The 15245-nt window shown below is 41.6% G+C and overlaps 1 protein-coding gene across 2 annotated transcripts in view; it reads left to right on the plus strand.

Annotated features, from left to right (window-relative positions):
- Positions 1 to 15245, plus strand: part of KLF12 (Kruppel like factor 12) — a 402309-nt gene that overhangs the window by 371958 nt on the left and 15106 nt on the right. The gene's annotated exons all lie outside the window — the stretch shown is intronic.

Here is a 15245-nt window from a genome sequence, read left to right on the forward strand (position 1 = left end):
CGAAGCAGTTTGATTTCTAATCACCATCGCCCTTTAATCACTACATGGTGTATCATGTTTAAGAATGTTTACATTGGAGACAGGCATTTCACCTGGCAGTTAAGTTGCCCTCCTTGTCCCTTATCGGAGGGCCTGGTTTGAGAGTCCTAACACCATTTTTATTGTAACTTCCTGCTGATGCAGATCCTGGGAGGCAGCAGGTGGTGGTGTGGCTGCTTGCATCCATGCCACATGGGAGAGCCAGACTGAGTCCCTAACCAGTGGGGAGTAGACCATGGGATGAGATCTCTCTCTCTCACTATCTATATACATTTATATCTCACTCTCAAATAAAAATATTTAAAATCCACTTGGTATATCAAACAAGAAGCTGAACAAAAACTTTCCCCTGACGTTGGCATCATACCCGTTCCTACCTTTAGGTCTGTTTTCACTCTTCATGCCTCTCCTCTTAATTAGCAAACTAAGCAATAAAAATAAAACTGGTATAAACAGTCTAGTAGGAAATATTTGAAAATATTTTCACACATTTCTGTTTGCTTCTCTCTCTCTCTTTTTTTTTTCTTTTTGCATAGTAGGAAGAGGATTTTTAGTAGTCATAGTTTACCAAGAAGGAAGTAAAGGATTCGCTGACTGTGCTGTCATCTCCCCTTCTCCCCACTTGCCCACCACCCACTCACAGAGTCACTGAAGTGATGACTCACTTGCCCCACCCCTACCCCAGCATCTGCCTGGGCTGCCTCTCAGCCAGCAACGCTTGTCTGGGCTCCTGGGTTCTGCTGAGAGCTGACGGCAAGAGGCACTGGCCGGACACAGTATGTGGGAGATGGACCCACCATCAAATTGTCTTTTCTAGGCAAAGTGACTGGTGACCTCAGTGGGTGAGTCTCACAGAAACAGAACAGGGAAAGCTCACCCAGGTTCCAGGCAAGGCTTGCCAGGAAGCAAGCCAGCCCAAGCCAGCGTCCAGCAGAGGGGTCAGACCTCAACATCTGCCTCTCACTGACAACCTCCAGGGTTAAGATTCCTGTGTGAGTAGTACTGCCATGTCAGCCACAGTACGAGAACCACATTAGGTAAGCCATGTCTGGCTTAGCTAGCAAAATAATTTAAAGCTGCCACTTTTGCCATTTGTTAGCCTATTACGGGTTGGGACTACGTCCAGAGTTGTGTTACAATGCCAAGACGCTAAACCTTGAGCCCAGACTTCGTTGTTTTACAATGAATTTCTGCTGTAGGGGCTTGCCTGAAGTCATAGAAGCATTAGCTCTGGAGTGTTTGTTTGCTCATGTAACAAGATATGCTTTGATACTTCTAAGATGGTCAGTTCAACACACTTTTCCTCTGTTCCATTCCTTATCCCCCGTTCCACTCCATTCCAGCCCCTTCCCTCTCTATTCACTGTGGTTTCCTTCTGAAAATTTTCATCTGTTTTTTTAGGCACTACTTTTAAATCTGTTTCTTTCGGATTAAGGCCAAGAATGAGCGTAAAGACGTAAATTGAATAAGCTTGTCTCATTGTGTTAGTAGAGAATACAAATCAAAGCAGGAAGTATGATCAAGCCATGTGATAAACATCTGGGCATTTCTGTTTAGAAAGAAATGGCCTTTACTTCAAAGGATCATCAGGTATTTTGAGTTATTCCTCTTCTCTCTGCACTCTGGGGAATATGTATTAGCCTCATTGCCTCACAGACATCTCTATTCTGCGTTTCCAAGTAATAGAAAGTAAAAGGATGATTTTAGCATACCTTAGAAGAGCTGAGAAGACATTGTTTATAAGTGATGGTTCAAACAGTATAACCTTCAACACTGGAACAGAATGAATGAGCTTGGCTTATTCAGTGCAATCACAGAATCTGAGCATGAGAACAGACTTCTGGTATCCTAGCATCCACCGTGTTTTCTGTCTAGGCGAACCCCTTGCTGTCATCTCTCACAGAGGGCAAGTCAGTGCTGTGCTGGTTTCTGTACACTTGTGGGCACTTAGTTTTATTTGATCCTCACAAAAACCTGCAGGGTACAGCTGCTGGGATTTTGTCTGGACCAGCTCTGAGTCCTGGCTGAGTTAGGGTCCATAACACAAGTCTTTCCTTCTCTCTTCACACCCTTGGAGTGACACCATGCACTCCTGCAAGGTGATTGGGTGAAATCTGAGAGCAGAGCCATCATCTCTGACAGTGTTGACACCCACATTCCTGCCTTCCTGTCTTTGTGGCACAGGTTGCGTCTCAGAGCTTTCTGGTTGAATGAAGTGGGTTCTGGTGACCACATTCTTAATTTCCCTTAATTTCCCTTGCTGTTCCTCTGACCTGTGTCATATGCCACAGTCAACTTCTGTCAGCCATGTCTTTCTAAATACACCTTCAAATGATTGTTGCATCTTTGAATGGTTTTATACCACAAATAAGGGCAGAGATCCTGTTAATGTACTTGTTATGTTATATGCAAAAATAACTGTTACAGCTTTTAGAAGCTGACTGAGTTGGTCTATGTAAGTCAAAAACTTTTGACTATGACATGTTGTCTATCTCTTGTACCTACCGCTGGCTTCTTTTAAACCTAAGCTTTCAATGTTTGCTTTGGAGTTGGAGCTGTCCCTTCAAATGACGATATCCCTGGGGGATAGTATGCTCCCCCGCCATTGACAAGGCTTGGGCACAGGCCAAGGACACAAGACAGAGTCCCTCCACTGAGGGCTGTTGGACCTTTTCAAATCTGAGAAATAGTTACTCTAGACTCATCTTGTTGATTAGGGCCATTCTTGTATGTTTGAAAGAAAAGCTTTCTTTTCTTTTCTTTTCTTTTCTTTTCTTTCTTTCTTTCTTTCTTTCTTTCTTTCTTTCTTTCTTTCTTTCTTTCTTTCTTTCTTTCTTTCTTTCTTTCTTCCTTCCTTCCTTCCTTCCTTCCTTCCTTCCTTCCTTCCTTCCTTTCTTTCTTTCTTTTTTTTCTTCCTAAATAACATATGTCCTTGATATGCCTATAGGACATATGAGAGTAAGTAGATCATGTGCAGGAGTAATATGTACCAGTCTGTTTCTTTGTGCTCCAAAATGAAGTAAGTATTTTGAATGCAACTAATTCTGTGAAGAGATGTGTGTCCAGAAGATCTGTGATGATCTAGTAATCTTAAGTTAATATATTTATAGGTATTTTACTTTGTACCTCTTGACACATAAGAGGTTGATTGATATGATACTGATATCAATTGATGTTGATATGATTCTTGATTCCCGATACAAAATGATTCCCAGTATTTTCATAATAAGGTATGTGACTTTGAACCTAAACCTGAAAGTTGTTGTAGAAATTTCTTTAAACCAAACTAAACATTCAGATCTAGGATTTTAATTCATAAATAAATTTTCTTAGATTTATGTGTTTATTTGTTTGAAAGAGTTACATAAATAGAGCAAGACCTTCCACCTGCTCTGCAAATGCTTGTAATGACTAGTGCTAGGTCATACTGAAGCCAGGAGCTTGGAATTCCATCCATGACTGCCGCATGAGTGGCAGGGCTCAAAACTGGGAGTGGGCCCAGCCCACGTCAGGAGCCAGGATGCTGGCAGGAACCCAAGAACTCGGGCCATCATCTGCTGCCTCCGGTCGTTTAGCACAAAGCTCAGTCAGAGGCAGGGGCAGGATGTAATCCCAAGGACACCTGCCCATGGATCCAGTTTTTTAAATTTTATATTATTCGAGTCTTGGGACCAGCTTGGCAGTATATCAGACTGATCCTCTGCCTGCAGTACTGGCATGCTTGTTCACACCCCAGCTACTTCACTTCTGATCCACCTACCTGCTTATGGCCTGGAAAAGAAGCAGAGCGAGGCTCAAGTCCTTGGGCCCCTGCATCCACGTGAGAGACCCAGAAGATGCTTCTGGTTTCCAGCTGGTTCATCTCTGGGTGTTGCAGTCATTTGGGGAGTGAACCAGCTAATGCAAGATTCTCCCTCCCTCTGTCTCTTCTTCTCTCTATAACATATATCTTTCAATTAAAAATAAATAAATCTTTAAAATACATATTTGAATCCTCTCCCTGTCTACCTTGCCTTTGGCATTTTAGCTGTCTTCTTCAGCTTCTTCACCTTTGCCAGATCACTGATGAATGTTTTGGGTAGGACAGATTCAGTAAAAAGCCCTAAGGCGTGAGCATATGGACCTCTACCCAGGTGAGTCTTAATGCTTTGACTGACAACTAGCATGCCACCTAGTTGTCCTACTCTAGCCAGTGTTTCTGTACCTCACAGCTGCATCAAATTGTCCTTGTGCAGCCAAAGTATGTCTCATCTACTCAGAGATAATTAATCTCTGCAGACAAAGTCTCCCAAACTATCAAAGAACATTTGGAAAAAAAACAATGAAATTTAATTCATTTGCTGCAGCTGGCTCAGTGAGAACCCATGCTGGCTTCTGATTTATAATCATATGCAAGGCTTCATAAATTAGTGCTCAAATTGAAATCAACACCAGTTATATAAGAATTCAGGTTGGATTATAAGCTTTCAATAAATACCTTCCTAGCCTTACCTTTGCTTGAGGCGTATTGAGCAAGTTACCTCTGCGTGATCAGTAATAATGTGAAGTTGAGGATTATAGCAGGTGACTTATGAGAGCCACACACGCAAGGGGTGGGGAACTTTCTTTGAGAAAGTCATGTCAGGTTTGCCCTTAGCGTTTGGTCTCTCTGTGCTTCGTTAGAACCTGATTGTCTTTGAGGATTCAGACATTAAAATGTGTTTCCTGCACTATGACAAGCAGATGTGTCCTCGCTATCTGTAAGGAAATTAGAGTAAAAGGAATGTTGAGGACGGAGGTTTTCAGTTTAAACACAATTAAATGAATTTAATGACAGCTAAGTATATGAAATTTAGACAATAACATGATGTACCCAAGCATTTTTAAATGCCTTTATCTGCACTAAATCATTGCAGGCATGTAAAAATAAAGAAAATGTGTATTTTAGCAATCATTTGCAGGTGATTGTCAGTTGATTCACTATTCGTCTTCACCAACCTAATTTACTAGTGTGTCTCCTTTACATAAAGCATGCTGTTGCGTATTTAAAGGAATATGCAGTCTATTTGAATTAATGGGCTCTTTTAAATCTGTCTTATTTGGCACTACAGGTGTTCCTCATTTTAATAATTGTGTTTACTAAATTTTTAAAATGTTGATTTTTGAAGGAAATAATTTTATTAATTTAGTCTTGCTGTTTTTTTTTTTTTTTTCACTCTCACCTTTTTCCAAAAATGCTATAGCTATTTATTTCTCAGGCAAATAACCCTCAGGCATCAGTGATTCCTACAGCCACTAGATGGCGCAAGAGACTCAGATGTTGGTTCTGGCTAAACCAAGTTCTGAAGGAGGAAGCTAGAACTTTCCTTTGCTGTGAATGCTGTGATGTTAAAATGGAACATGATTAACAGCATTCCACAGAACATCCCATTATGTTTAGAATCAGATTTTTGAAAGTAATTACAATCACAAATACTGTTTTAAAATGATCTTGGAAACATTTATATTTTAAATTGATATCTTGCCCTCTACCAAATTTGTATTTGGTAGTCCATCTTGTGTAATTCTCATTTTAATTCAGAGGGAAATATTGCACCTTAAGCATCACTGATCTTAGTCACAGAGTTCTGTAAATCTGGCTTCATTAGAAGTAATTCACATCTGAATTAGTAATTTTACTAATATAGATAAAAATATTAATTCTAATAATTTTCAAAACATGCATTCTCTCCCTTTAAAGATAAAGGGAAATAAGCATCATTTAATAACTTGATGCACTTAAAAGTGCTATCATTAGTATATTGATTATGTAACAGTTGCACTTGGGTATCTATTTGAAACACATAAAAACATATGATACAGACACTCGGGTTGATCTCAAAAGCCTGAAGATCCCAGACCCTCTCACTCTTCCTTGTCCTACTTTTTGTTGTTGCTGCTATTCCTGTCATTTTTGTTTCTAATTTGACATCTTTTACTGGACAGAATTCTAAAATAGTCTGAAGGTAATCCTACAAAGAACACAGCTGTGCTTCCTGGTGACCTTATCCCAGCAGGTGCATGGACGGTGTCACTACATCTTACTCTCAGACAGTGATTGTGCTTCAGTTCATGTCTTCACATCAATCTTCAGTAGTCAAATAACTTAGTACACATAAAGTTATATTTCAGAACTCCTGTCTGCATTTCTTGTTGTATAAAAGCAGGCTTTGCTGATGCAGAAAAAAACAAGTCAGGCCCGGCACAATAGCATAGTGGTTAATGTCCTTGCCTTGCTCGCTCTGGAATCCCATATGGTCGCCGGTTCTAATCCCGGCAGCCCTGCTTCCCATCCAGCTCCCTACTTCTGGCCCAAAGCCTTGGGACCCTGCACCCACAAGGGAGATCTGGAAGAGCTCCTGGCTCCTAGGTTCGGGTAGGCTCAGCTCCAGCCGTCGCATTCACTTGGGGAGTGAGCCATCAGACAGAAGATCTTCCTCTCTGTCTCTCCGCCTCTCTGTACATCTGCCTTTCCAATAAAAAATAAATAAATCTTAAAAAAAAATAACAAGTCATTGAAGAGCAGACTGGCGTTTTTCAGGCAACAATTCTCCACAGGAACTTGTTTGTGAGTCCTTACCAAACAGCCCACAAATATGAATTTTGGGATGTCTGATTCCATTTTCTACTGTAACAGTTGTAGCTGGGAAAGAGGTTTATGTTTAGGTCATGGTTCCAGTCCAAGTTTGAGAGGCAGCTCCAGCGATGGGCCTTTTATTGTCAGGGCCCCCGGAGCACGTGGGGAGGGACAGAGAGTACTCGGAATCCCTGGCCAGAGTGGATTTTGTAAGAAGCCCACTCTAAAGAGAACTCATCTACTCACCAATCCATTAATTGCATGAATAGATTAATCTTTTTTTTTATGAAGGCAAATCCATAATCACCTCTTAAGCTTCTAGCTGGTCCCACCCCTTTCTCAAACACCTCTTAGTGGGACCATGAGTTTCAGAGGTGACAATCGCCATTCAGACCAAAGCAGTGAGAGACTGCTGAGAAGTCAGAAAACACAATGGAACCATCACTAAAGTTGAAGCCAGGACACCAGAGTTTGAGTCTTGTTGTTGGTCACTGGATGGTTGGTGGCCTTAGAGAACCACTTAACTTGTAGGAATCTCAAGTTTTCCTGTTGAACTTGAATGTTAATAACATAAATGTGTTAAGCTATTGCATAATTACCATGGGGGATATCAGTTTTACTTCTGAAATGAATTCAGTGACTAATACAACACAGGAACTCAATAATTAATCACTGAATGGAAATTGTATATGTGTGGATAGCTATGGATGTGTTATTATTGTGCTGCGTAGATTCCAATTAAAAAGCCTGGATAATTTAGCATGCGTCCATCACAAGAAGTTCTGGTTGTATAATGTCTTTGTTTCAGACTGCTAATTCAGAGAGTTTGGGATGAGACTATTCAGTGTGCCCTTTTTACGTCCATTACAATAAAATGATAGCATAGCGGTCTTTTGAAGAATATGTTTAAATACTCAGTAAAACACAATAGTTTTTTCCCTTGAAACAGCCCAATCATTTGCAAATTTAACAAAACAAACAATTCTTGGCATTTAAGAAAAGAACAAAACAGGGAGCGAGATAATCCCCTTCTTCAGTAACTTCCCCACAAGCCCTAGGTGAGACTCAAAAGCATAAGGACACACACAGTTGTCAGGGGCAACGTAGCGCTTTCTGTATACTCTTGCGTGCTAAGACTCTGGGGATGCCTTGCTAAGCTGGAAATGCAGGAGCCTGTCGTCTGTGTCTTGTTCACCTGTTGAGCTTCAGCTAATCCCAGATGCCTCCCCGCTGCTCAGCCATACAGAGGAGTGCCTCTCCATATGGGTAGGGATGCTTCCTGCATGCTTCCCCCAGGCTGAAATGGCTTCCCTGCTGTCCCTCTTCGTCCTTCCTCACTGGGAAATGCCTACTGCCTCAATCCCATCTTGTCAGCTAAGCTGTTAGACCACCTCATTTTCTAGGCAGGTGGAAGCAGAGGATGATCCAAAGCCTTGGGACCCTGTACCCAGAGTAAAAGTTCCTGTCTCCTGGCTTCGGATCAGCTCAGTTCTAGCCATCGCAGCCACTTGGAGAGTGAACCATCAGACAAAAGATCTTCCTCTCTGTCTCCTTCTCTCTGTGAATCTTCCTTTCCAATAAAAATAAGTAAGTCAGAGAGAGAGAGAGAGAGAAAGAGAAAGAGAGAGAGAGAGAGAGAAAGAAAGAAAGAAAGAAAGAAAGAAAGAAAGAAAGAAAGAAAGAAAGAAAGAAAGAAAGAGAAAGAAAGAAAGAAAAGAAAGAAGAAAGAAGGAGGGAGGGACAGAGGGAGGGAAGAATATTGAGGGAGAGAGAGAGAAAGGAAGGAAGGAAGGAAGGAAAAGAAACCATAGGGCATATGCCTGAGTGGACAAGAGGATGGAAAAGAGAGATTTTGAAACTGACTTTCAAAGCAGTTATTTAAAATGTTGGAAGTTTGAATAGTGGCTAAGGCATATACTAAGTGGGTGAAATGGGTTATTGCAGCCACTTCCTTTGGGGCTTGTCAGAAGTGAAGGAGTTAACATCCACAGAGCTCTTAGTGCAAAGACTGGTGGAATGGAACCTGCTGGATGTTTATCAAATACAAGTATTATCAAAGATCCCCATTATAAAGTTGTCTGGGGAGGAGGGGCGACTCACTTGATCCTGGCTATGCATAATAGGAAATTTAAGTCTATTAACTTAGACAAACCAATGGGTTAGAGACTGATACATTGGTTACCTGTTGGACCAAAAGGATCAAATGCATTATCGAATAGTTTGGACTGCTTTGCCCAGAATAGTATTTTTTTTATGCTGCAAATATTTAAAAAAAAAATAGGATCCAGATTGACTCATTGATCCAAAGCCTGAATGCATTCCTTAACGATATCCAGCAAAATGTTTTATTTTACAGTGTATATAATTCTTTCCAAAAACAGAAATGTTTGAGAATTAGAAAATTAAGCATCCTTTTGTGAGCACTATCATTAGCCAGTTTGTGGCATAGACACATTTTTTTTAAAGATTTGTTCTAATCTTTAATAAAAGAACATGTAGCCCATTCCATTTTCCACACATTCCTGTAGCAGCTCATGGACATAGTATGGCTCCAAATGCTGTTAGACACCACACACACCACACCACACACACCACACCACACACACTACACCACATCACACCACACCACACCACACCACACTGCACCACACCATACCACACTATATCACACCACACCACACCATACCATACCACACCACACCACACCACATCACACCATACCACACCACACCACACCACACCACACACACTACACCACACCACACACACCACACCACACACACCACACACACTACACCACACCACACCACACATACCACACACACCACACCACACCACACACACCACACCACACATACCACACCACACACACCACACCACACACACCACACCACACCACACCACATCACACCACACCACACCACATACACCACATACACCACACCAAACACACCAACACCACACACACCACACTGCACCACACCACACCACACCACACCATACCACACCACACCACACCACACCATACCATACCACACCATACCACACTACACCATTTTAACAATTCCAAGAAAGAAAAACCGAAAACTTAACAATTACTTTTTTTTAATTTGATTTTTTTTTAATCTGTCTTATTTTTATTGGAACGTCAGATATAAAAAGAGGAGGAGAGACAGAGAGGAAGATCTTCTCTCCTGTGATTCAATCCCCAAGCAGCTGCAACGGCCAGAACCATGCTGACCTGGAGACCTCTTCCAGGTCTCCCACACAGGTGTAAGGTCCAAAGGCTTTGTCCTTGATTGCTTTCATAGGCCACAGGCGGGGAGCTGGATGGGAAGCACTTCTGCCAGGACACGAAACAGCACCTGCAAGATGAGGATTTAGGCACTAGGTTATTGCACTGGGCAATATTTTGTAATTCTTTTCTTTTTTACTTACTTTTTGTATTATTTTTATTATCGTTTTATGATACAAGTCCCTAGGCCCTAAGATTTCCCTTATCCGCGCCCCAATTTTGTCCCCTCAACTGAGTTCCCCTGTATTATTATTATAGTAGAGTTATTCAGAAACAGTCATATGTCTATCATTGTGGGCATGGACAATGGCAGAGTCCAGCATCCTATTGTCAAGATATAGTTAACAATTTCATTGGGAGTCCATCTCTGATCTAGAAGTAGAGATGCATACTGCATTGTATCTTCACATCTGGATATGATAGTCTCCATTACACGGTTTCTATACGTCTCCTTACATGAAAAGCCACAAAAGAAAATCAACAACAGGAAGAAAGAAAGAAAGAAATTAAAAACACCATGAAGTTAAATAACATGCTATTGAATGACTCATGTGTCTCTGAAAAAATGAAAAAGAAAATCAAGAACCTTCTTGAAGAAAATAATACTACTGTATGATCTGTGAATCACTGAAGAATTTAATCAGAAAGAAAAGGTTTTGAAGAGATGAAACTAAATTAAAAAAAATCAAAATCCATGAGCTATAGTTGCTGTTGATCTTTGTTGCTGAGATATGTCTCCTGTAAGCAACAAAGAGATGGGTTTGGTTTTTTTTTTTTAATCCAGTGTACTAATCTATGACATTGTTTGATGACTTTAAGTCATTTATATTCAGGGTTAACATGAATGGATGGTAATATGGTCCTGTCATTTTAGCAATGGATTGTTAATTGATTTAGTCTTCTGTTTTTATTATATTGGGATGTTATTCACATTTGCCTTTCTTTTTGGTTGGTGCTGCTATTCTCCTCTGTCATGAGATCATTTATAAATACCCTTTGTAGGGCAGGTTTGTAAGAATTTTATCTCATTTTCAACGACAAAAGAAAGTTTTACTGGGTACGTTATCCTGGGCCAACAATTTTTTGCTTTTAGAATCTGGAATATGTCACTCTATTCTTTTCTGGCATGTTGGGTTTCCTGTGAGAGGTCTCCTGTGAGTTTAATTGGCATTCCTTTATAGGTCAATTGATGTTTTTCATGTGCACATTTAAGGACTTTTTCCTTATGTTCAATTGAAGAGAGCTTGATTATCATGTGTCTTGGTGAAAATCGCTTTTCATCAAGCCTGCTGGGAGTTCTGTGCCCCTCCTGGAACTTGTTTCCCAATTCTTTGTCTAGATTAGAGAAAATTTCCCTTATTATTTCACTAAATACATTTTTAAACTCAGCTTCTCTTTCTGCACCTTTTGGGACTCCCATAACTGTTACATTTGGCCTTTTAATACTGTCTTTCAATTCTTGAATACTTTTTTTTAGCTTGACCCAGCTCTGCTTCCAGGTTTGTGTTTGCTTCCCCCTGGTGACAGGAAATATCTTCCAGTTCTGAGATTCTTTCTTCTGCTTCATTTATTCAATTTTGGAGACTCTCCACTGTACTTTTAATTTGCTATACTGTATTCTTCACTTCTGATATATCAGCTTTCATTTGATTCATTTCTTGTGTGACATATTCCTTAAATTTTTTGAACTCCTGCATTAAGTGCTTCTATCATTGTTGATAAGAAGCTTTATAACAAGTGTTTTAAGTTCTCTATCCCCCATTTGCTTAACGTATTGCTCAGTTAACTCTGTGGCTGGTAAAGGCTTTTGCTCCTTTTCAGGGGAAACTTCAGTAATATTCATTGTGCCTTGGTCTCCTCTTCTGCTCTTGGTCACTGTACTTCTAGTTATCAGATTCTTCTCCTTAGAGCAGGTTTCTAAGCAGTGTCACCTACAGGTTTACAATTCAATTTTACTTATTGTGGTTGGTACACGGTTCTTTGCCGTCACTTGTCCACTCGCTCCAGCAGGTTCCAGGTCTGGGTTCTTATATTTCCACCATGGTCTCTATAGCCCCGGCTCTTGTTTCATCATCTGTGATACTGTGCTGAGTCTGCACCATGGTCTTTACAAGCTTTCTCCCATTTCTGGTTCAAGCATTTCCCAGGATTAAGGAGACACCAGGATTCCCATATAGATAGGTTGTTTGGTAGTGCTGATCTTGCCGAAACCTGTTGGCTGTTAGGTCTGAGGGCCACACCGACCAATTTTGTCCCGTGCGATGCCGTAGTAGGTATATTTACCTTGTGAGACCAGTGAGGTGCGCTGAGTTCAGTGAGTTTGCCCCCAGCTCAGCACATGCACAGCTCACTGTTGTCCCTACAGTCTTAAATTCTTTGCCACGCTGTACAAAATAGCATCTGATGTGCCACTACTAGAGTTCTTGATCTGCTAGCCATCAGGTCTGAGGGCCACCTGGAACCTGTAGGATGCCGCATTATTGCAATTCACTGATACAGAAATTAGTTCACTCCCAGCTCAGTGCATGCTCAGTCCTGTCCCGTAGCCTTTGTCTCTCTAGACAAAATGGTATCCAATCCACCTCTAGGTGTGTACTGAGCTGTGAAATGTACGCTGCTCCCACACTGCCCTTCTGGGACCTGCCACTCTGTCTATGCTCCTGGTCAAATCACAGACCAGCAGCACAGGCGGTTCTTAGTCTGGGTTCACCTCCTGAGCTCCTAGTAAACGTCCCTTCCCACTTTGTTGCTGGTGCAGTTCAGATCACTGCTCATTGAATGCCTCTAGTGTATCAGTCACTGCAACACCACACCGTTGTGTCCGCTGCTTTCCTGTGTCTGTCAGTCTCCAGGTGCCCCTCTGCTGTTGTTCTGTCCTCTCCTATTCCCAGGAATGTCCCTCTTTACTTCACCCTGGCTAATGTTTCTCCATGTGTTTAAACATGTCCTTACACTACCATCTTGATTCTCTTGGTAATTCTGAATACTCCAAAATGTTGAGTGTTTATTTTCGGGTAGGCATTAAATCATTTCCATTGTATCATTGAAGGTGTGCTTGTGTTCTCCAGCCTTGGAAGCATGGAGCGGGCTGCAGGGCTGCAGGGCTGCAGGGCTGCACTGCTTCCCAGCTTCTGAGGAGTGGGGTGTCCTCCAGAGGGCTCCTGGGGGAGAAGTTCGCCAGACAACAGTGACTGGACCACCTAGAGCCTCTCTCACAGGCAGAACCAGGAACATTGTAGTACTTTTTAATAAAGATTTATTTATTCATTTGTTTGAAAGAGTTGCAAAGTGAGGAGGAAGTGGAAAGAGAAGTATAGATCTTCCATTTTCTGGTTCACTCCCCAGGTGGCTGCAGCACCTGGGGCTGTGCCATCCGAAGCCAGGAGCCAGGAACTTCACCTTTGTCTCCCAAGGAACTTCACCTTTGTCTCCCATGCAGGGGCTTGAACCTAGGGCCCTTCATCCCCTGCTGTTCCCAGGCCAGGTAGCAATGAGCTGGATCAAAATTCAAGCAGCCAGGACTCGAACCAGTGCCCTTTTGAAATGCTGGCATTGCAGATGTTGGCTTTGGCATGGGTACCTCTGCATGCTGTCCGAGTAAGTGTGCTCTTCTTCCCTAAGATTTTTTTTTATTTTAAAGATTTTAAAATGTTTTTTTATTTTATAAGATTTATTTATTTTTACTGGAAAGATTTACAGAGACGAAAGACAGAGAGAAAGATCTTCCATCAGCTGATTCACTCCCCCAAGTGGCCACAACAGCCAGAGCTGAGCTAATCCAAAGCCAGGAGCCCAGAGCCTCTTTCAGGTCTCCCACATGGGTGCAAGGTCACAAGGCTTTGAGCCATTCTCGACTGCTTCCCCAGGCCACAAGCAGGGAGCTGGATGGGAAGTGGAACAGCCAGAACATGAACTGGTGCCCATATGGAATCCCAGCGCATACAAGGCTAAGATTTAGGCACTAGGCTACTGTGCTGGGCCCATGTGTACCTTTGGAGCTACACAGTGGTGCTGTGGGAATAGGTGATTTTCCTGTGTTAGGGATGGAGAAGACCAGCTCGCCAGCTTTTGTTTCAGCTGCAGATCAGTGCCTGAGCTTGTGTGTGCTCCTGTATTTGCTTTAAAAGCCTGTGGAAATGTCTACTACCTTCACCTGGGAGCAGGAGGCGACAGCAGACTGGCCTGTCCCTGGGTGAATCTAGAGTCCTTGTTGTTGAGGTCGCTGGTTCTTTCTGGCCCTAAATTTCTGTTTCTTCCTCCTGAAAGTACCTGATTTCCTTCCAAATCTAAGATTCTGTGAACTCTTATGAACTAAAGTAACAGAAACCAGGAGACAAGATAGGAATCTTGATTGTTTTTTTTTTTGTCCTCCCCTCATATGCAAATTCCATTCCTCAAGTGAAGCAGATTGTCACAGCAAATACGTTGAGCCTTGAATGTAATGAAGCACATTTGTCAGTGTCTGGGGCCCTGTAACTTTATCAAAGTTAAACAGGGACATACTTCAGAAATGTACTTCTGAACCTGTGCTTCCTGTTGCAAAAGGTGTTCCTTTCAGTTACTTGAGAAAATAATAGAGGCTGATGAGAACAGCGATGTTTTGTTAAATGCAGGCTTTTTCGAACTGCACATTCCTCCAAATCCTGCTGTTCACACGTCATTTTAATAAGAAAAGGCACCTGTCTTTTGTCCCAGTACACGTTCACCTTTCAACATTTCAGATGGTCACATGGGAAGGACCTGCAAAAGTTATTTTTGTTTGGTGGATTTGGGGAATCCATTCAATAGCTGGTGTTTTCTTTAGGCTTTATTATGCTGTCTGCTGGGTAAATGTCATGGAAATGCATTTAGTGACTCTTAATCCTTTTCTTCAACTAAAATTGAAAGACAGAGGCTTTCTTATAATAAATCACTTTGATGACCGTGTTAAGAAGGGGGGGAAAAAAAAACCCAAAACTCTGATGTAATTTTTATTTTCCCAGCACACTTCATTAGTAAATGCTCCAGGACACTCACTCTGTTTAAATAATACCTATGAGCACACACATGCGCGCATGTGCAGTACACCCAAGGTCATGTGCGCGCACATTCATGCTTGTCACGCACCTGCCTAAAATGGCTACGTATGTACACAAAGGAGTGTTTGTGATGACCCCCAAACATGGCCTTGAAGATTTTTTAGCAAGAAAAATAACCTCTTTCTTCAACGTGTTCTTCTTTAATTAATTCACTTACAAAAAAAAAGTTCTTGCTACTAGTTTTGGTTAGCATGTTTCTTTTTCAGATATTTTCATAGCTATATTTCTTATACAAGTG

Source organism: Ochotona curzoniae, unplaced genomic scaffold (genome assembly GCF_017591425.1).
Source record: "Ochotona curzoniae isolate NIBS_2020 unplaced genomic scaffold, NIBS_Ocur_1.0 contig_64, whole genome shotgun sequence".
Taxonomy (NCBI): Eukaryota; Metazoa; Chordata; class Mammalia; order Lagomorpha; family Ochotonidae; genus Ochotona; species Ochotona curzoniae.